Source organism: Herpailurus yagouaroundi, unplaced genomic scaffold (genome assembly GCF_014898765.1).
Source record: "Herpailurus yagouaroundi ecotype Mexico unplaced genomic scaffold, PumYag 165, whole genome shotgun sequence".
NCBI classification, from domain to species: Eukaryota; Metazoa; Chordata; class Mammalia; order Carnivora; family Felidae; genus Herpailurus; species Herpailurus yagouaroundi.
The window spans coordinates 28,120,899-28,143,548 of record NW_024412406.1 but is presented as its reverse complement, the minus strand read 5'-3'; positions in this window follow the sequence as shown (position 1 = coordinate 28,143,548).

Genomic DNA, 22,650 nt, shown 5'->3' with positions numbered 1-22,650 from the left:
TGATTTCAGGAGTACGTTCCTTAGTCCCCCTTACCCATTTAGCCCATCCCCCCTCCCACAACCCCTCCGGTAACCCTCCGTTCTCCATATTTATGAGTCTTTTCTGTTTTGTCCCCCTCCCTGTTTTTAATATTATTTTTGTTTCCTTTCCCTTATGTTCATCTGTTTTGTCTCCTAAATTCTTTTTGATTGCTGGGTAATACTCCAGTGTGTGTGTGTGTGTGTGTGTGTGTGTGTGTATGTATACACACCACATCATCTCTCTCCATTCATCCATCGATGGACATTTGGGCTCTTTCCATACTTTGGGTATTGTCAGTAGCGCTGCTATAAACACGGGGGTGCATGTGCCCCTTCGAAACAGCACACCTGTATCCCGTGGATAAATGCCTAGTAGTGCAATTGCTGCATTGTAGGGTAGTTGTATTTTTAGTTTTTTGAGGAACCTCCATACCAGTTTCCAGAATGGCTGCACCAGCTTGCATTCCCACCAACAATGCAAAAGAGATCCTCTTTCTCCGCATCCTCGCCAACATCTGTTGTTGCCCGAGTTGTTAATGTTAGCCATTCTGACAGGTGTGAGGTGGTGTCTCATTGTGGTTTCGATTTGTATTTCCCTGATGATGAGTGATGTTGAGCATTTTTTTCATGTGTCGGTTGGCCATCTGGATGTCTTCTTTGGAGAAGTGTCTTCATGTTTTGCCCATTTCTTCATTGGATTATTTGTTTTTTTGGGTGTTGAGTTTGACAAGTTCTTTGTAGATTTTGGATACTAACCCTTTATCTGATATATCGTTTGCAAATGTCTCCTCCCATTCTGTCGGTTGCCTTTAGTTTTGCTGATTGTTTCCTTCGCTGTGCAGAAGCTTTTTATTTTGATGAGGTCCCAGTAGTTCATTTTTGCTTTTGTTTCCCTTGCCTCTGGAGACGTGTTGAGTAAGAAGTTGCTGAGGCCAAGATCAAAGAGGTTTTTGCCTGCTTTCTTCTTGAGGATTTTGATGGCTTCCTGTCTTAAATTGAGGTCTTTCATCCATTTTGAGTTTATTTTTGTGTATGGTGTAAGAAAGTGGTCCAGGTTCATTCTTTTGCATGTTGCTGTCCAGTTTTCCCAGCACCGCTTGCTGAAGAGACTGTCTTTATTCCATTGGATATTCTTTCCTGCTTTGTCAAAGATTAGTTGGCCATACGTTTGTGGGTCCATTTCTGGGTTCTCCATTCTGTTCCATTGATCTGAGTGTCTGTTCTTGTGCCGGTATCATACCGTCTTGATGATTACAGCTTTGTAATACAATCTTGAAGTCCGGGATTGTGATGCCTCCCTCTTTGGTTTTCTTTTTCAAGATTGCTTTAGCTATTCGGGGTCTTTTCTGGTTCCATACACATTTTAGGATTATTTGTTCTAGCTCTGTGAAGAAGGCTGGTGTTATTTTGATAGGGATTGCATTGGATATGTAGATTCTTTTGGGTAGTATTGACATTTTAACAATATTTGTTCTTCCAGTCCATGAGCATGGAATGTTTTTCCATTTTTTTGTGTTTTCTTCAATTTCTTTCATAAGCTTTCTGTAGTTTTCAGTGTATAGATTATTCACCTCTTTGGTTAGATTTATTCCTAGGTATTTTCTGATTTTTTGTGTAACTGTAAATGGGATTGATTCTTGATTCTCTTTCTGTTGCTTCATTGTTGGTGTATAGGAATGCAACCGATTTGTGTGCATTGATTTTATATCCTGCAACTTTGCTGAATTCATGAATCAATTCTAGCAGTTTTTTTGGTGGAATCTTTTGGGTTTTCCATATAGAGTATCATGTCATCTGAGAAGAGTGAAAGTTTGACCTCCTCCTGGCCAATTTGGATGCCTTTTATTTCTTTGTGTTGTCTGATTGCAGATGCTAAGATTTCCAATACTATGTTGAATAACAGTGGTGAGAGTGGACATCCCTGTCTTGTTCTTGACCTTAGGGGGAAAGCCCTCCATTTTTCCCCATTGAGGATGATATTAGAGTTGGGTCGTTCATACATGGCTTTTATGATCTCGAGGTATGCTCCTTCTATCCCTACTTTCTTGAGGGTTTTTATCAAGAAAGGATGCTGTATGTTGTCAAATGCTTTCTCTGCATCTATTGAGAGGATCATATGGTTCTTGTCCTTTCTTTTATTGATGTGATGAATCATGTTAATTGTTTTGCGGATATGGAACCGGCCCTGCATCCCAGGTATAAATCCCGCTTGGTTGTGGTGAATAATTTTTTAAAAATGTATTGTTGGATCGGTTGGCTAATATCTTGTTGAGGATTTTTGCATCCATGTTCATCAGGGAAATTGGTCTAAAGTTCTCCTTTTTAGTGGGGCCTCTGTCTGGTTTTGGAATCAAGGTAATGCTGGCTTCCTAGAAAGAGTTTGGCAGTTTTCCTTCCATTTCTATTTTTTGGAACAGTTTCAAGAGAATAGGTGTTAAGTCTTCCTTAAATGTTTGGTAGACTTCCCCTGGAAAGCCATCTGGTCCTGGACTCTTGTTTTTTGGTAGATTTTTGATTACTAATTCGATTTCCTTACTGGTTATGGGTCTGTTCAAATTTTCTATTTCTTCCTGTTTCAGTTTTGGTCATGTATGTTTCTAGGAATTTGTACATTTCTTCCAGTTTGCCCATTTTATTGGCATATAATTGCTCATAATATTCTCTTACTGTTTTTAGTTCTGCTGTGTTGGTTGTGATCTCTCCTCTTTCATTCTTGATTTTATTTATTTGGGTCCTTTTTCTTTTTGATCAAACTGGCTAGTGGTTTATCAATTTTGTTAATTCTTTCAAAGAACCAGCTTCTGGTTTCATTAATCTGTTCTGGGTTTGTTTGTTTGTTTTTTGTTTTTTGTTTTTTTTTTGGTTTTGATAGCATTAATTTCTGCTCTAGTCTTTATTATTTCCTGTCTTCTGCTGGTTTTGGGTTTTATTTGCTGTTCTTTTTCCAGATCTTTAAGGCATAAGGTTAGGTTGTGTATCTGAGATCTTTCTTCCTTCTTTAGGAAGGCCTGGATTGCTATATACTTTTATGACCACCTTTGCTGCGTCCCAGAGGTTTTGGGTTGTGGTGTTATCATTTTCATTGACCTGCATATACTTTTTAATTTCCTCTTTAGCTTCTTGGTTAGCCCATTCATTCTTTAGTAGGATGTTCTTCAGTCTCCAAGTATTTGTTACCTTTCCAAATTTTTTCTTGTGGGTGGTTTCGAGTTTCATAGAGTTGTGGTCTGAAAATGTGCACAGGTATGATCTCGATCTTTTTGTACTTAGGGCTGATTTGTGTCCCAGTATATGTTCTATTCTGGAGAACGTTCCATGTGCACTGGAGAGGAATGTATATTCTGCTGCTTGAGGATGAAATGTTCTGAATGTATCTCTTAAGGCCATCTGGTCCAGTGTGTCACTCAAAACCATTGTTTCCTTCTTGATTTTTTGATTAGATGACCTGTCCATTGCTGTGAGTGGGGTGCTGAAGTCTCCTACTATTATGGTATTACTATCAATGAGTTTATGTTTGTGATTAATCGATTTATATATTTGGGTTTTCCCACATTTGGCGCATAAATGCTTACAATTGTTAGGTCTTCTTGGTGGATAGACTCCTTGATTGTGATATAATGCCCTTCATCTGTTGATACAGTCTTTATTTTAAAGTCTAAATTGTCTGATACAAGTATGGCTATTCTGGCTTCCTTTTGTTGACCATTAGCATGATAGATGGTTCTCCATCCCTTTACTTTCAATTTGAAGAAGTCTTTAGGTCTAAAGTGGGTCTCTTGTAAACAGCATATAGATGGATCTTGTTTTCTTATCCATTCTGTTACCCTATGTCTTTTGATTGGCACATTGAGTCTATTGATGTTTAGAGTGAGTACTGAAAGATAGGAATTTGTTGCCATTATGATGCTTGTAGAGTTGGGAGTTTCTAGTGGTGTTCTCTGGTCCTTTCTAATCTTTGTTGCTTCTGGTATTTATTTATTTATATATATGTATTTTCATCTTTTCTCCCCTCAGAGAGTCCCCCTTAAAATTTGTTGCCGGGCTGGTTTAGTGGTCACAAACTCTTTTAATTTTTGTTTGTCTGGGAAACTTATTATCTCTCCTTCTATTTTGAATGACAGCCTTGCCGGATAAAGAATTCTTGGCTGCATATTTTTCTGATTCAGCACACTGAATATATCCTGCCACTCCTTTCTGGCCTGCCAAGTTGCTGTGGATAGGTCTGCTGCAAAGCTGATCTGTCTTCCCTTGTAGGTTAGGGACTTTTTCTCCCTTTCTGCTTTCATGATTCTCTCCTTGCCTGAGTATTTTGTGAATTTGACTATGATATGCCTTGTTGATGGTCGGTTTTTGTTGAATCTAATGGGGGTCCTCTGTGCTTCCTGGATTTTGATGTCTGTGTCTTTCCCCAGGTTAGGAAAGTTTTCTGCTATGATTTGCTCACATAACCCTTCTACCCTTATTTCTCCCTCTTCCTCTTCTGGGACCCCTATGATTTTGATGTTGTTCTTTTTTAATGAGTCACTGATTTCTCTAATTCCTAAATCGTGGTCTTTTGCCTTAGTCTCCTTTTGTTTTTCCTGCTTCATTATTCTAAGTTTGTCCTCCATATCGCTGATTCTCTGTTCTTCCTCATCCATCCTTGCCACCGCGGCATCCATCTGTGATTGCGGCTCAGTTATAGCATTTTAAATTTCATTCTTACTATTTTTACTTCTTTTATCTCTGCAGAAAGGGATTCTAATCTATTTTCCACTCCAGCTAGTATTCTTGTTATCGTGATTCTAAATTCTAGTTCAGACATCTTGCTTGTATCTGTGTTGGTTAAGTCCCTGGCTGTCGTTTCTTTGTGCTCTTTCTTTTGGGGTGAATTCCTTCGTTTTGTCATTTTGAAGGGAGAAAAGAAATTAGTGAGGTAGAAAAATTAAAAAAATTAAAATTAAAAAAGTAGAACACACACACACACAAATCTAATAAATGATGCTAGATCCTAGGTGTGTTTTGGTCTGGGTGTTGAAAGCGCCCCCAACCCCCCCCCCCCCCCCGGGGGCGGCCCACATTGTTTGAGAATTTGAAAAAGTGAATACACTGAAGTAGACTGAAATGAAATGATGGGAGTAAAACAGAATTTGAAAAAATTTACACAAAAGTAAAAAAATATAGTAGAAAAAAATTAAAAATATTTTAAATAAAAATTAAAAATAAATTTTTTTCTCTTTATTCAACAAAAAAAGAAACGAAAAAAAAGGAATTGGAAAATTTGAAAAAGTGAATACACTGTAGTAGACTAAAATGATGGAAGTAAAATAGAATTTGAAAAAATTTACATAAAAGCAAAAAATATAGTAAAAAAATTAAAAATATTTTTAATAGAAATTGAAAGTAAAAATGAAGTTTTTCTGCATTCAAGAAAAAGAAATAAAAAAAGGAAATCGTTTGAAAATTTGAAAAGGTGAATACAGTGAAGTAAAATAATGGAAGAGATAGAATTTGAAAAAAGTTACACAAATGTAAAAAACATGGTAAAAAGATTAAGGAAAAATATTTTTAAGAAAAACAAAAATGAATTTTTTTCTCTTTATTCAAGAAAAAGTCGTGTAAAAGAAAAAAAAGAAAGAAAATTGAATAGATGAACCTGCTGACAGATTGAAGTAGGACTGAAATTACTTCTTTTTCCCCTAGAAGTCAGTCTATGTAGCGCTTCATAGTCCATAAACTAAGCCGTCGGTGAGACTTGTGTTCTTGAAGAGCGAGGTGGGCCCAGTCGGGCGGGGCTCGGTGTGACGGCTCCATTCTCCACTAGATGGCGCCGCTGGCCTCCTGGGGTGGAGGGTGGCGGCGCTTGTAAGTATGCGCGTGCGCGGGATTGTGAAAATGGCATCCTCCAGCTACCCTGTCTGTTCTCCCCGATCAGCGATTGCACACCTGTCCTCTCTCTTCAGCTTCTGTCCACTCCCCGCTTCATTCTCCGTGTCCAGGCCCCAGGCAGTACCTCTCTCCCAAGTTTTGTCTCAGATGCGGCTGTTTTCCCCGGACCCTTACTTCTGACGGACTGCGGCCTTGACCCGTTCGGCCCCTCTGCGGGAGGGGCTCACCAAACAATGGCCGAATGAGCAATGGCCAAATGTCGGCTGCACCCAGGAACGCTTGCTAGACCCTGCTGCTGCCGGTGCATTGAGACTGCGGCCAGGTGCCAGCCCGCCCCAGAAAAAGGTCGCGAGATGGTGTAGCAGCAGCATCTCAGGGATTATGGAAAATCACACCACACGCCTGGCAGCGGGCTTCATCCTCGACGACCTTGTTTCAGCACCAGTAAATGTGGCTGCCTTCCGGGGTCTGCCAGGACCAGGTGGCTTCCACAGTCTCCACCAAATGTCCTTCCAGCAGTGGAACCGCTTCTCTCGTGTGGCCCGAGCACCTCCCAGACCCCACTTTGTTCCTGGGGATTCGCCCTTCCCACCAGAGCACCGCCAGGTATGGAGCTGCAGAGTTGCAGCCTTTGCACTACCCTTGTTTATAGTCTTAATGGAATTTAAACCCTCTCCTATCTCCTTTCTCCCTTTTTCGTTTAGTGCCTGCGGCTGTTTCCAGTTTTCCACTTTCTCTCCAGCTGCTTTTGGGGAGGGGTGCTTGTCCCAAAATCCGCCCCCCCCCCCCCCCCCCCCGCAGTCTCCGTCCTCTCTCTGCCTGCAAAAGCACCTCCCTTCCCGTGGCTTCTCGCTCCCCAAGTTCGCCTCTCCACGCTGCGTACCTGCTGAATTCTGTGGTTCAGATTGCGCAGATTGTTGTGTTAATCCTCAGATCGGTTTCCTAGGTGTGTAGGATGGTTTAGTGTTGGTCTGGCTGGATTTCATGGGTGTGAGACACATAAAAAACATCCATGCTGTTCTGCCATCTTGGCTCTCCTCTCCCACCAAAAGATTTATTATTATTATTTTTTTTATGTTTATTTATTTTTGAGACAGAGAGAGAGCATGAACGGGGGAGGGGCAGAGAGAGAGGGAGACACAGAATCGGAAGCAGGCTCCAGGCTCTGAGCCATCAGCCCAGAGCCCGACGCGGGGCTCGAACTCACGGACCGTGAGATCGTGACCTGAGCTGAAGCCGGACGCTTAACCGACTGAACCACCCAGGCGCCCCTAAAAGATTTAAATGTTTATCCCGGATTACATAGTTTGGCTTGTTATTAAACCCTTAATAACCCAGAACTTACAGGAATCACTGTTAGGACCATCTTCTATGATAGTCACCTATGAATTTCAGAGGACAAAAATTTAAAAACATGGTTTGTATTTTTCAGAGACTTCAAGTGACAGTTGGGTTTTTGGGATTAGTTTTGGTCCCATTGATAGAAACTGCAAATCACAGTGGCTTCAAGGAAATAATGTTTATTTATTTATTTTTTTTCCCAGAAGTGCTGAGACTACTGCAGGGCTGATTGCTGGCTCTGTTCCATTCTCAAAGCCCATGGCTTCTCCCTGCTTAGCTCTCCCATCCTGAGAATGAGATGTGCATCTTCATGATCCAAACGGGGAGCAGTAGAGCCAGCTTGTCCTAAGAAACATTCCTGGCAGCTGCCACACAAAACTTACACATAAATCCCATTGGCCAGAGCTTAGATACAGTTCTCTCCTGCAAGGGAGCCTGAAGTCTTTACCTTGGTAGCTTATGTTCTTAGCTAAAGAATTCCTTTAGGATGGGTGAATAAGAGTGGGATGCATTGGGCCACCAGCAGGAGGTTGACCCCTGTTTTGGTATTGACCAGACTTGAACTCCGAGGTTAACCGACTATAATGGACAGCACAAACAGTGCAGAACTTCTAAATTCTTTGTTTACTAGTACATTCACCATTCCAGAATGCTGAGTTCAGTAACTTACATTAAGTCAAAAAGTTGGTGAATTCATCAATCTGGGTGAGCAAATGTCTTCGGAGTGTTGACAGAGCACCAGGAAGCGTCCAAGGAGTCCTCGTACTCCGTGCCTGCTTTTCCTGAACATTTTGGCAATGAAGCCATCTTACGCTTACCATGTTAGGTATCTAAACAGTTGTATTTGAATGTCATGTATGGAGGAAGTGAGATGATAGGTTGCAAAGAAAAATATCAAGGCACAAGGAAAATGGGTTTTTTTGACGATTACAGTGAGTCACTAAGGGTTGAGTAGAATACATTTTTTTTTTTTTAAATCACTGCTAGGAAAAGACCCCCTCAAAACTTTCTAACGTTATAAAAGTACTTCATACTTATTTTGAAATGATGTAATATCGAAATATAAAAAGTAAAAGCCCATATTGTCTTACTGTTGCCTGTCCCTGACCTGGTTCCCAGAGAGAACTATAAACCACTGTTCGGTGTCTTTTTTTTTTTTTTTTTTTTTTAATCAGAAAGGGATAGATTGTTGCACTGTTTGACCTTGCTTATTACATCTAATGTATTTCTTTTCTTTTTTATTAAAAAAAGTTTTTAAATTTATTTTTGAGAGACAGAGCACTAGTGAGGGAGGGGCAGAGAGCGAGAGACAGAGAGAGAGAGAGAGAGAGAGAGAGAGAGAGAGAGAGAATCTGAAGCAGGCTCCAGGCTCTGAGTTGTCAGCGTGGAGCCCGACATGGGGCTGGAACCCACAAACCGTGAGATCATGACCTGAGCCAAAGTCGAACGCTTAACGGACTGAGCCACCCAGGCGCCCTTCATCTAATGTATTTCAAAGACACTTTTTTCTGAATACTTTCCATTACAGTATTTAACCTTTGTGCTTTTATTCTTAAACCATGTGAAATAAGAGTCATTGGAGGAGTCACTTTACCTTTCTTAACTGTGTGAAATGCGTGACACTTAATCTCTGTGTAATCCAAGAGTTGTGTAGAGTGACCTCTAAAGTCTCTTTCAGCTCTATTGCCGTGATGATAAAGATGTTGCCTTGGGCTGAGGAAAGTTCTTTGACCTCCATCTATTTGCATAGATTTCCTTAAATTTAAACACATCCTGTTCTGCATCCGGACACGAAGTATGGAAACAAACCCAAAAGATACCATTTTTTTGTGTACCAGAGTGTGGGGACATTGCTGTAGGTAAGTTAGTGCCTCGACTTTTTTGTGCTGCTGGAGGTTTTTCTTTTGTGACTCAGTTCACAGTTGTCCTTTTGGAGGGGCTGGTATTGCCGCCACAGGAAAAGTGCATAATTGGAAATGAGTGAGAAGTTAGTCATGTAAAGATGGGTTACCCGGGGAAAAGCCCTCCAGTCTCAGAATGCACTTTTGAGGGCCCTTAGGATCTCCCCCACCCCCTCCGTGCACAATGACTAAGTCACCCTGAGTTAAAGATGGAAAAGGAGACAAGACTTGCTTAATTGTGGCTCGCGTAGGTGGCCTACAGGTGAAGGGAAATCAGGATGGAACGATAGAAGGAAGACTGAAAACAGGAAACAGATGTCTGGTGATGTAATGCTTGGATAGTACTTACTCAGTGAACCTGGGCTTAGTCACAAACAGCTGTATCCTGGTCTTAGTGTTGTAATTGTGCAGATAATTCTCAGCCCAAACAGGCATGTTCCCCAAAGTGTCCATTCTGTTTATAAAACAGGCAGTTCTTTTTTTTTAAAAAAATTTTTAATGTTTATTTATTTTTGAGGGAAAGAGAGAGAGCGTGAGCAGGGGAGGGACAGAGTGAGAGGGAGACACAGAATCTGAAGCAGGTTCTAAGCTCTGAGCTGTCAGCACAGAGCCTGATGCGGGGTTCCGACCCACAGACCTGGAGATCATGACCTGAGCTGAAGTCGGTTGCTCAACCGACTGAGTCGCCCAGGCGCCCCTATTTTCTTTTTTATTTTTTTTATTTTTATTTTTATTTGTTTTAAATTTTTTTTTTCAACGTTTATTTATTTTTGGGACAGAGAGAGACAGAGCATGAACGGGGGAGGGGCAGAGAGAGAGGGAGACACAGAATCTGAAACAGGCTCCAGGCTCTGAGCCATCAGCCCAGAGCCTGACGCGGGGCTCGAACTCCCGGACCGCGAGATCGCGACCTGGCTGATATCGGACGCTTAACCGACTGCGCCACCCAGGCGCCCCCCTATTTTCTTTTTTAAATGTTACTCTGTTTCTCGGACAATGGAGTGGCTCTGGAATGGTAAACAGAATGTCAGATACAGGGCAGAGTAACCCAACTTAGTGTCTGGGAATAAAGTGTGCTAATGTTCGTACAGGTCCCCGAATGGCTGTGTCTCTATACATTTTGCTGGAGAGACCTACAATGGTGGGGGCAGAAGTGCCCTGACCGCAGTCCCGGCTCCTCCAGCAGCTTGAGCGCTGCGTTCTGCTGTCCTGGGTGTGAAGGGGGGATCCCCCCTCTTCTTGCTTGGGGACTCGGGAAGGTTATCTGTGGAGAGGCACCAGGCTCAGAGAGCCGGTTTGGGGGGCCACCAGCCGTTGTTTTCTTGGACCCAGATCCCAGTAGCGGCCTTGTGATCACTGTTGAACCTCTCCATGCCCCAGTTTCCCACGGGGGATAGTGGTAGATCCCAAGACATGACTATGATGAGGATTGGAAGAAGTCACTACTTGTAGAAAATGTTAGCACGATGCCCGGCACATAAATGCCTGTGTTAGTGAATTAAGCCTCTTTTACCGTCCCTCTGTGGTAGTCATTCCGTAGATGTTGCTTTTCTCCTGAAAATTTTCATATATAATCAGTGTCTTTTTAATGAAAAGAGAAGCATGCTACACTTTCTTATTTGTATCAGGACCTGCTGAAAAAGTAAATTTTATTTTTTAATTTTTCTAATGTTTATTTATTTTTGAGAGCTAGAGAGAGAGAAAGACAGTGCAAGTGGGGACGGTGCAGAGAGAGAGGGAGACACAGAATCGGAAACAGGTTCCAGTTTCTGAGCTGTCAGCACAGAGCCTGACATGGGGCTCGAACTCACAAACTGTGAGATCATGACCTGAGCCCAAGTCAGACGCTTAACCAACTGAGCCACCCAGGTACCCCAAATAAGTACATTTTAAAGAGAGAGCATGGTAGGAATTAGACCCAGAACCAGGAGGATTAAGTTGAATTTCAGTAACTTAGTCACTGATTTGCTCTGCCATTAATTTATAAAAGCCGTTGGGGCACCTGGGTGGCTCAGTAGGTTGAGCATCTGACTTCGGCTCAGGTCATGATCTTGCAGTCAGTGAGTTCAAGCCCTGTGTTGGGCTCTGTGCTGACAGCTCAGAGCCTGGAGCCTGCTTCAGATTCTGTGTCTCCCTCTTTCTGTGCTCCTCCCTTACTCACGCTCTTTCTCTGTCTCTCAAAGATGAATAAATGTTAAAAAAAAATTTTTTTTTAATTTATAAAAGCCATTTACCTATCTAGGAAATTGAGAAAAAATTTAAATGGCTGTGTTGTCAGATCCTATAAATTCTCTCTCTCTATATAGGACATCTGGAAACTACAAAAAGGGAAGAAAATAAAAGTTAATCACTTAAGATTTTGACTATGTAATGCTCTTTTTTTTGTTTTTCTGTATGTATTTTTTTTTTTTTTGAGGTGGGGGGAGAGAGTGCAAGCAGGGGGAGGGGCAGAGAGAGAGAGAGAGAATTCTAAGCAGGCTCTGTGCTGTCAGTGCAAAGCCTGATGTGGGGTTCCATCCCATGAATCATGGGATCATGACCTGAGCTGAAATCAAGAGTTGGACACTTAACCGACTAAGCCACCCAGGAGCCTCTGTTTTTTTGTAAGTAGATGTATTTTTTCATTTTCATGATGGTTTTCATTTTCACCAATTAAGGTTATTGTGTATATACTATAGGATAGATTTATAAAAATCAAAATAGTTTAAATTTCCTTTATATGGGTATATATGTTTTAAGTACTGTGTAAAAGATTAAAAATTTTTTAAATGTTTATTTATTTTTGAGAGAGAGAGAGAGAGAAAGAGAGTGTGAGTAAGGAAGAGTCAGAGAGACAGAGACACAGAATCCGAAGCAGGTTCCAGGTTCTGAGCTGCAGCACAGAGCCCGACATGGGGCTCAGGCTCATGAGCCGTGAGATCATGACCTGAGCTCAAGTCAGATGCTTAACCGACTGAGCCTTCCAGGCACCCCATATTGTGTAGAAGATTTAAATGGAAGTATCAGGGCTAAAATTCATTAATATGAGCAGCAAAACTTTATATTCTCTTTTATTTATTTATTTTTATTAAAAATTTTTTCTTAATGTTTATTTTTGAGAGAAAGGAACAGAATGTGAATGTGGGGTTGGGGCGGGGGGGACAGAGAGAGAGGGAGACACAGAATCTGAAGCAGGCTCCAGGCTCCAAACTGTCAGCACAGAGGCTGACATGGGGGTCAAAGTCACAAACCGCAAGATCATGACCTGAGCTGAAGTCGGCACTTAACTGACTGATCCACCCAGATGCCCCTATATTCTCTTTTAAAAGCCTTTAATTTTATTTTCAGTAATGAAAGTAATTATTTCAAAAAAGCAACATCATCAAACTTAAGATTAGTAGCATTAAAATTTGTAAGGTACAAGAAACCAAAAGGTAACCTAATATTTCTTGATTTCTTCTGACCGTACAAAAATTATTCTGACAATTTGCTATGAACTTAGATCAAGAGCCAGAAATTCTCACAACTGCCCTCTGAGGTCGGTGTATTTTCCATCTTACATGTGGGGAAACCAGAAGTACGTTTTCCGTTGATGTGGAGCAGAATACATATGCAAGGGCAAATACACTCCGATGTGTGCCCTTCAACGAGGTAATCGGGTTAGTATAAACTGTCCCGTGTGAATCCTAAGCTTTCAGTGTGTGCTTTGGTTGAAGAGCCTGGACGGTGTGCCCTGCTCCAAATCAATCAAAAAGTAGCCATGATCTTGCTAATTCTCATAAGTCCACATTTAAAGTAAAATCCCTTTGCAAGAAAGGAATTCTTATTTCCTAAGTGAAGAGGTCAGTAGGAGCTGTTTATGTGTTGGGTCATGATCTTTGCATCTCTCGTGTTATAAGTTCACAGCCTTGTGTACGTACGGTTTGCCTTTCTCCTCTTCCCTAAAACCCCCATGTTTGTTGATCCTCTGGCAAACGCTTTCCACTGCAACCCCATTCCATGATTCCATCCTCTTCAAAGAGGCTCTGCTCCCTTGGCCTGGTGAAGGCTAAGCATTGATATCTCCTTTTTTTAAAAATTTAATTTAATATTATTATTTTTTAATTTATTTATTTAAGAGGGAGAGGGAGAGAGAGAAACCCAAGCAGGCTCTGCACTGTCTGTGTGCGATATCTCCTTTTTTAAAGGGTCAGGTTCACTGAGGTGTGATTTGCATGTAGTAAAGGTGTTTGGGTGTAGAGTTGAATTGTAACAACTTCATACAGTCCTACCGCCACCACCACCACAGTCAAGACCGTTCTATCACCTCTACTGCCCAAGTTGCCTCTTGTTCTTTTGTAGTCCATCTGTTCGCCCAAATCCTAGCAATCAGTGATCTGATTTCTGTCCCTGTAGCCTTGCCTTTTCTAGAATTTCCTATAGATGGAATCATACAGTTTATAGCATTTTGAGTCTAGCTTTCCTCACTTAACACAATGCATTTGGAAGACTTAATCATGCTGACTGCTTCTACGGCTCATTTTCTCCTTTTTATTGCCGAATAGTGTTCCATTTTATGGGCGTGCCACAGTTTGTTCATCTGTTTGCATTTGGGTTGTTTCCAGTTTTATTAATAAAGCCACTATGATTATAGATGATTTGGGGTTTGTCCATGTCAACGTGTGTATACATAATTCACTCTTTTTTATCGTGGAGTATGTGTTCCATCAAGCAGCTTATTTATTCAGCTACCTGTTGATAGGCCTCTGCATTGTTTGTAGTGTTTATCTATTAGAAGGAAAGCTGCGATGAACAGTGGCGTGTGAGTCTTTGTATAGATATGTGCTTTTTTTTCTTGTGGATAAATGTGAACATTGTGAACATCATGTAGAAACTGTTTTCTGAAGTGAGTGTGCCATTTTACATTCCCATCAGATGTGTAAGAGAATTCCAGATGCTTCTCATGCCTACTAGCACTTGGTGAATCATCTTTTTCAATTTCAGCTATTGTAATAGCTGTGTGGTGGTATCTCACTGTGGTTTCCCTACTGACTGTCGTGTGCTTGTGTACCATTCACATTTCTTGGAATATCTTCCTATTTTTGTCCATTTTTTTTAAAGTTCATTTATTTTGTGAGAGAGAGAGAGCATGCACGCATGCAAGAGAGCAGGGGAGGGGCAGAGAGAGGGAGAGACAGAATCCCAAGCGGCTGTGGCTGTCTGCAGAGCCTGACTTGGAGCTCAAATTCAGCAGCCATGTGATCATGACCTGAGCTGAGATCAAGAGTTGGACGCTTAACTGACTGAGCCACTCAGGTGCTCCTATTTTTGTACATTTTTAAATTGGATTGTTTTCTTATGGTCTTTTGAGTGTTTTTTATATACACTGCATACTAGTCCTTTATCAGGTATGTATTTTTAAATGTTGTCTGTCTGGGACTTGTCTTCATTTTCTTAACAATGTCTTTTGAAGAAGAGCTTTTAAGTTTGATAGAGTGCAGTTTATCAATTTTTTTCTTTAATGGATCATGCTTTTGGTATTGTATCTAAGATATCTTTGCCTAACCCAAGGTTACAAAAAAAATTTTTTTTCCTATTTTTTTCCCAAAAGTTTTCTTAATTCTAGGTTTTACTTTTTAGTTCTATGATACTTATAAAGTTAATTTTGGTTTAGGGTGTGAGTTATGGGTCAAAGTTATTAAAGCTTTTTTTTTTTTTTTTTTGGCACATGGATTTTCTATTGTTCTAGCATCATTTGTTGAAAGATAATTTTTGCACCTTTGGCAAAAATCAGTTGATCAAGGATGCCTGGATGGCTCAGTGGGTTGGGCATCCGACTTCAGCTCAGGTCATGATCTCACAGTCTGTGAGTTCGAGCCCCACGTTGGGCTCTGTGCTGACAGCTCAGAGCCTGGAGCCTGCTTCGGATTCTGTGTCTCTCTCTCTCTCTCTGTCCCTCCCCTGCTCATGCTCATGCTCTGTCTCTTTCAAAAATAAATAAACATTAAAAAAAATTAAAAAATCAGTTGCTCAAATGTGCATGAGTCTATTTCTGGACTCTTCTGTTTCATTGATCTATGTATCTATCATTCTATCAATATACATGGTCTTTATAACTAGACCTATCTTACAGTAAGTCTTTATTTTATTATTTTATTTATATGAAATTTATTGTCAAATCGGTTTCCATATAACACCCAATGCTCATCCCAACCGGTGCCCCTCCACAATGCCCATCACCCACTTTCCCCTCCCCTCCACCTCCCATCAACCCTCAGTTTGTTCTCAGTATTTAAGAGTCTCTTATGGTTTGCCTCCTTCCCTCTCTGTAACTTTTTCTCCCTCCCCCTCCCCCCTGGTCTTCTGTTGAGTTTCTCAGGATCCACATAATAGTGAAAACATATGGTATCTGTCTTTCTCTGCCTGACTTATTTCACTTAGCATAACGCTCTCCAGTTCCATCCATGTTGCTACAAATGGCCAGATTTCATTCTTTCTCATTGCCAAGTAGTATTCCATTGTATATATAAACCACATCTTCTTTATCCATTCATCAATTGATGGACATTTAGGCTCTTTCCATAATTTGACTATTGTTGAAAGTGCTGCTATAAACACTGGGGTACAAGTGCCCCTATGCATTAGCACTCCTATATCACTTGGGTAAATTCCTAGCAGTGCTATTGCTGGGTCATAGGGTAGATCTATTTTTTTTTTTTTAAGCTTGCTTATTTATTTATTTATTTATTTATTTATTTATTTATTTATTTATTTAGAGCATGAGCGGGGGAGTGGGGCAGAGAGAGAGGGAGAGAGAGAATCCCAAGCAGGCTCCACACTGGCAACATGGAGCCCAACGCAGCGCTCGAGCTCACAAACCATGAGATAATGACATGAGCCGAAATCAAGAGTTGGATGCTCAATCAACTGAGTCACCCAGGTCTTCTTCTTTTGTTTTTATTTTAGTCCTTCCATCTGGTGTGAGGTGATGTGTCATTGTGGTTTTGATTTGTAGTTCTCTGATGAGTGATGTTGAGCATCTTTTTGTGTGTCTGTTGGCCAGCTGTTTGTCTTCTGCCCATTTTTTATTGAATTATCTGGTTTTGGGTATTGAGTTGTGTTCGTAATATATTTTGGATACTAACCCTTTATCGGATATGTCATTTGCAAATATCTCCTCCCATTCAGTAGTGCCTTTTAGTTTTGTTGATTGTTTCCTTTGCTGTGCAGAAAAGTTTTATTTTGATGTAGTCCCAGTAGTTTATTTTTGGCTTTATTTCCCTTGACTCAGGGGAGACCTATCTGGGGTGCTCTGGTGGGAAGGGCGAATCCCCAGGAGCAGAGTGGAGTCCGGGGGGCTTCGGGCCACACGGGGAGAGGCGGTTCCCCTGCTGGGAGGACAGCCGGTAGAGGCTGTGCGGCCCCCACACAGGCAAAGGTGCCAGCAGACCGGAGAACAACCACATTCGCTGGTGCTGGAACAAGGGCGTTAAGGGGAAACCTGGTGCCAGACGCGTGTCGCGATTTTCCATAATCCCTGAAACGCTGCTGCTACAGATCATGGGAGCTTTTTCCGGGCGGGTAGATCTATTTTTAATTTTTTGAGGAATCTCCACACTGTTTAGTCTTTATTTTTTTAAGTTTATTTATTTATTTTGAGAGAAAGAGAGTACGAGTGGGGGAGAGGCAGAGAAAGAGGGAGAGAGAATCCCAAGCAGGCTCTGTACTGGCAGTGCAGGGCCTGATGTGGGGCTCGAATTCATGAAACATGAGATCATGACCTGAGCCCAAACCAAAAGTTGGCTGCTTAACCAACTGAGCCACCCAGGCACCCTTTATAGTAAGTCTTTAAATCAGGTAGTATAAGTCTTCTAACTTTTATCTTTCCAAAATTGTTTTGGGTAGTCTAACTCCTTTTATTTTCTTTTAAATTTTAAGATCAGCTTGTCAGTTTCTATTAAAAACAAACTGCTGGGACTTTTATTTGGTTTGTGTTGCATTCTATAGACAAGTTTGAGGAGATTTGACGTCTTCACACTATTGAGACTTCCAACTACATATATGGTACACCTCTCCTTTTATTTAGATCTTTTATTTAGATCTTTATATTTTTCAGCATAGAGATCTTGGACCTATTTTATTAGATTTATGTCATATATGGGGGTTTTTTGGTGTTAATATAAATGATGACACCTTAAAATTTCAATTTCTAACTGTATATATTAAAAATAAATAGGGGCGCCTGAGTGGCTCAGTCAGTTAAGTGTCTGACTTTGGCTCAGGTCATGATCTCACGGTTTGTGAGTTCGAGCCCCGGGTCAGGCTCTGGGCTGACAGCTTGGAGCCTGGAGCCTGCTTTGGATTCTGTGTCTCCCTCCGTCTGCCCCTTCGCTGCTTGCACTCTGTCTCTCGCATTGTCTCAAAAATAAATAAACATTAAAAAAATTTTTTTAAATAAACATATTAACAAAATTGATTCTGTAAAATGTTGACCTTTTATTCTGCAACCAAGCTAAACTCAACTATTAGTTCTAGTAGCTTTTTGGTAGTTGTGTGTGTGTGGGGCTGTTTTCTATGTAGACAACCATGTCATCTGCAGATAGTGACAACTTTATTTCTTCTTGTCTGGTTTGTATCCCATCCCTGCCACCCTGCTTTGTTTAAAAAAAAAAAAAATTTTTTTTAACATTTATTCATTTTTGAAAGGCAGAGAGAGACAGAGCACGAATGGGGGAAGGGCAGAGAGAGAGGGAGACACAGAAACAGAAGCAGACTCCAGGCTCTGAGCTGTCAGCACAGAGCCCGATGCGGGGCTCGAACTCACAGACCGCAAGGTCATGACCTGAGCTGAAGTCGGCCACTTAACTGACTGAGCCACCCAGGTGCCCCAACCCTACTTTGTTTTGTATTATTGCGCTAGCTAGGACCTCCGGTATGAAGATGTGATGACAAATGAAAGTGGTGAGAATACACATCCTAGCCTTGTTCCAGATCTTAGAGAGCATTTAGTCTTTTACTATTAAAGATGATGCAGGCTATATATTATTTGTGCATAACCTTTTTGAATTTTAGGAAGCTTTTTTAAAATTCCGTTTTAATCCTTAGTTTGCTGAGAGTTTTTGTCATGAATATTAGTTGAATTTGTCAAATGCTTTTTCTACATTTATTGAGATGATCGTATATTTGTTTTCTTTAGTTTCTTGATATGATGAAGTACATTGATTTTCTAATGTTGAACTAACCGTGCAATCCCAAGATTTGTTAATATTTTATTAGGATTTTATTTCACCTTTGCCCATGAAGGATATCAATTTGTAATATTTTTTCTGGTACTATTTTTTTTTCCTGGTTTCGGTGTCAGGATAATGCTGTCTCTTAAAATGAATTGGGAAGAATAATCTTTTATTGTCTGGAAGACTGTGTAAAATTGATATTATTAAATATCTTAAAGAATTTGCCAGTGTAACCACCTGAGTCTGTAGTTATGTGATAAAGTTTTTAACTATAAAGTTTTTGTTTATTTTGAAAGAGGGACCGAGTGGGGGAGGGGCAGAGAGAGAGAGAGAGAGAGAGAGAGAGAGAGAATGAGAATCCTGAGGAGGCTGCTCTGCACTCAGAGGCTGATGTGGGGCTCGAACTCACAAACCGCGAGATTATGACCTGGGCCAAAATCAAGAGTTGGACGTTCAATTGACTGAGCCACCCAGGCACCCCAGATTTTTAACTATAAATTTTATTTCTTTAATAGATACAGGACTATTAAGGTTATTTATTTTTCTTTAAATAGACTTTGGTAATTTGTACATTTCAAGGATTTGGTCATTCATCTACATTGTCAAATTTATGGGTATGAAATTATTAATATACCTTTAATATTCTTTTTAGTTCTGTAGGATCTATAGAGATGTCTCTCCCTAGTTCCTGATTGTAATTTGCATGTTCCTTCATTTTTTTTTTGTTTTTTGATTGGACTAATTAGAGGTTTATCAGTTTTCTTTTTTGTTTTATTTTGAGAAAGAGAGAGAGCAGGGAGGGGCAGAGAGAGGGAGAGACAGAATCCCAAGAAGGTTCTGTGCTGTCAGTGCAGTGCCTGACGCAGGGCTCAAACTCAGGAAACCATGAGATCATGACCTGATGTGAAATCAAGAGTCAGCTGCTTAACCGACTGAGCCACCCAGGGGCCCCAAGGTTTATCAGGTTTATTGATCATCTCAAAAAACGAGTTTTTAGTTTCATTGATTTTCTCTATTTTTTGTTTTTAATTTTCTTGATTTCTGCTTATTGTTATTATTTCCTTTGTCTATGTTAGATTTAATTTGCTCTTCTTTTTCTAGTACATTTTTATTTTTTTAAAAACAGCTTTATTGAGATAATTAACATATTATAGTGATTCTCAGCGTGTGATAGTTTTTGATATACTTACAAAGTTATTCAGCCATCACCACAATCTAATTAAAGGGCTTTCCCATAATCACGAAAAGAAGCCATGCTCATTAATTAGCAGTCAGTATCTATTCTTTTCTCCTCCCCCCATCCCAAGGCAATTACCAACCTACTTCCTGTGTCTGTAGATTTGCCCATTCTGAAAATTTCACATCAGTATATGATAAAGATGTGATCTTTTGTGTCTCATTTCTTCCACTTGACATAATATTTTTTGAGGTCCATCCATGTTGCAGCATGTATCAGTGCTTCATTCTTTTTTATTGCAGAGTAATATTCCACCTTATGGATCTGCAACACTTTGCTTATTCATTCATCTGTTGATGGACATTTGAGCTGTTTTCACCTTTTGACTCTTGTGAATAATGCTGCTATGAACATTAGTGTGTGAGCATCTGCTTGAGTCCCTACTTTCAGTTTTTTGAGGGGTTTATACCTACAAGTGGAATCATTGGATCCTATGATAATTCTTTGTTTAACTTTTTGAGGAACCACGAAACTCTTTCCCAAAATGGTTGTTTTTTACATGTAAAGAACCTCATATATGCAAGGCGCTGTGCAAAGAATTTTCAAATATTCATTTATTCTATTAAACATTCAAATGCTTGTTTATTGAGTACCTCCTCAGTACTGAACCCTGGGTATGCCATGATGAATAAAACATAATCTTTGTCTGGCATCTGGGTGGCTCAGTTGATTAAATGTCTGACTCTCGATTTCGGCTCAGGTCATGATCTGAAGGTTGTGAGATTGAGCCCAGTGTAGGGCTTCATGCTGATCGTGGAGCCTGCCTAAGATTCTCTCTCTCCCTCCAGGCGCCTGGGTGGCTCAGTCAGTTGAGCATCCGACTTCAGCTCAGGTCATGATCTCACAGTTCGTGAGTCCGAGCCCAGTGTCAGACTCTGTGCTGACAGCTCAGAGCCTGGAGCCTGCTTCAGATTCTGTGTCTCCCTTTGTCTCTGCCCCTAACCCACTCGCTTTCTGTCATGGCTCTCTCAAAAATAAATAAATATTAAAAAATACATATATTCTCTCTCCCTCTTCTTCTGCCTCTCCCTTGCAGACAGAGGCTGTGCTTGTGTGCTCCCTCTCTCCAACAAAACAAAACAAAACAAAACAAAACAAAACAAAACAAAACAAAACAAAACAACCTAATCTTTGCCCTCCTGCACTTTACAGTCTAATTGGCAGAGATACTTATGCAAATGAATGGAACATTACAAAGGTAATAATTGCTGGATTGAGAATTATGTGTGATGATGACAGCATATCAAAAGGGAATTTGATCTCATCAGGGAGGTCATGGAAGGCTTCTGAAGTGACCAAATCCAAGTAGGTGTGAACTAAGGCAGAGAGAGCAATCCTTTCACGCAAAGGGAGCAGTGGGCATTGCACTGCCACCAAGGAAAGAAGCATCGCATTTATAAAGCTCTCTAAGACCTTTTGAACTCTTGTTGGAGCAAAGAAGCAAAGGAAGGTCCTAGGGAATAAGGTAAGGGTTGGACATTACAGAGAATAAATGTTCTTCTTTTCATCCTCACGGCAATTTTCCTCATTGAAGTGAATTCACATAACAAAATTAACGACTTTAAACAATTCAGTGCAATTTAGGACATGTACAGTGTTGTGTGACTGCTACCTCTGTCGAGTTCCAGAGCATTTTCATCATGCCAAAAGGAGACCTGTACCCGTTCAGCAGTCACTATCCATTCTCCCCTGTCCCTGACAACCACCAATCTGCTTTCTACCATTATGGAATGATCTATTCTGGATTTGTCACTTAAATGGAATCATACAATCTGTGGTCTTTTGTGTCTGGCTTCTTTCACTTCGCATGATGTTTCCAAAGTTCGTCCGTGTCATAACATATATGAGAACCTCAGTCCTCTTTATGGCTGAATAATATTCCATTGTTTGTATGTAGCACAATTTATTTATCCATTCATCTGTTGATGGCCATTTGGGCTATTTCCACCTTTTGGCTACCATGATCAGTGCTTCTCTGAACATTCACGTGCAAGGATTTGTTTGAGTATCTGTTTTCAATTCTCTTGGGTATATATACCAAGGAGTAGAATTACCGGGTCGTCTGGTAATTAATTCTATGTTTAACTTTCTGGGGAACTGCCAAACTTGTCCACATTAACTGTACCACTTTATGTTCCCACCAGCCATTTACCAGGGTTCCAATTTTCCACATCTTTGCCAAGACTGACTGGTTTTTGTTTGTCTGTCTGTTTGTTTTTTCCTGTAGCCTTTCTCGTGAGTGTGACATAGTATCTCATTTTGGTTTTCATTTGCATTTCCCGAATACCTAGTGATATAATCATCACCTTCATTGGCTTATTTGCCACTTATATACCTTCTTTGGAAGACTATCTGTTCATGTGCTTTGTCCATTTTTTAATTGGGTTATTTGTCTTTTAATTGTTGAGTTGTAATAGTTCTTTATATACTGAAGATACAAAACTTGATTAGATATATGATTTGCAAATGTTTTCTCTCATTCTGTGGGGTATCTTTTCAGCTTTTTGATAGTGTCCTTTCATGCAGAAAAGTTTTTAATTTTTCTAAAGTCCAAATCATCAATTTGTTGTTTCTTTTTTTTTAATGCTTATTTTTGAGAGAGAGAGAGAGAGAGAGAGAGAGAGAGATTCACAGAGAGAGAGAGAGCACAAGCAGGGGAGGGGCAGAGAGAGAGGGAGACACAGAATCCGAAGCAGGTTCCAGGCTCTGAGCTGTCAGCACAGAGCCTGACACGGGGCTCAAACTCACAAACTGTGAGATCATGACCTGAGCTGAAGTCAGACACTTAACTGACTGAGCCACCCAGGAGCCCCTCAATTTGTTGTTTCAATTGTTGTATCAATTATTGTTCATATTTTGGTGTCATATCCAGTGATTTCTTAATCCAAGATCGTGACGATTTACTCCTAGGTTTTCTTCTATGGGCTTTATAGTTTTTGTTTTTATATTTAGGCATTTGATTTATTTTGGGCTAATATTTGTTTATTGACTCAAAACATAAAGGTGTCCTTTATGAATAGTTTGCCTTCTCTTTACAAATTGGATGCTCTTTCTTTCTTTTTTTTTTTTAATTTTTTAATGTTTATTTATT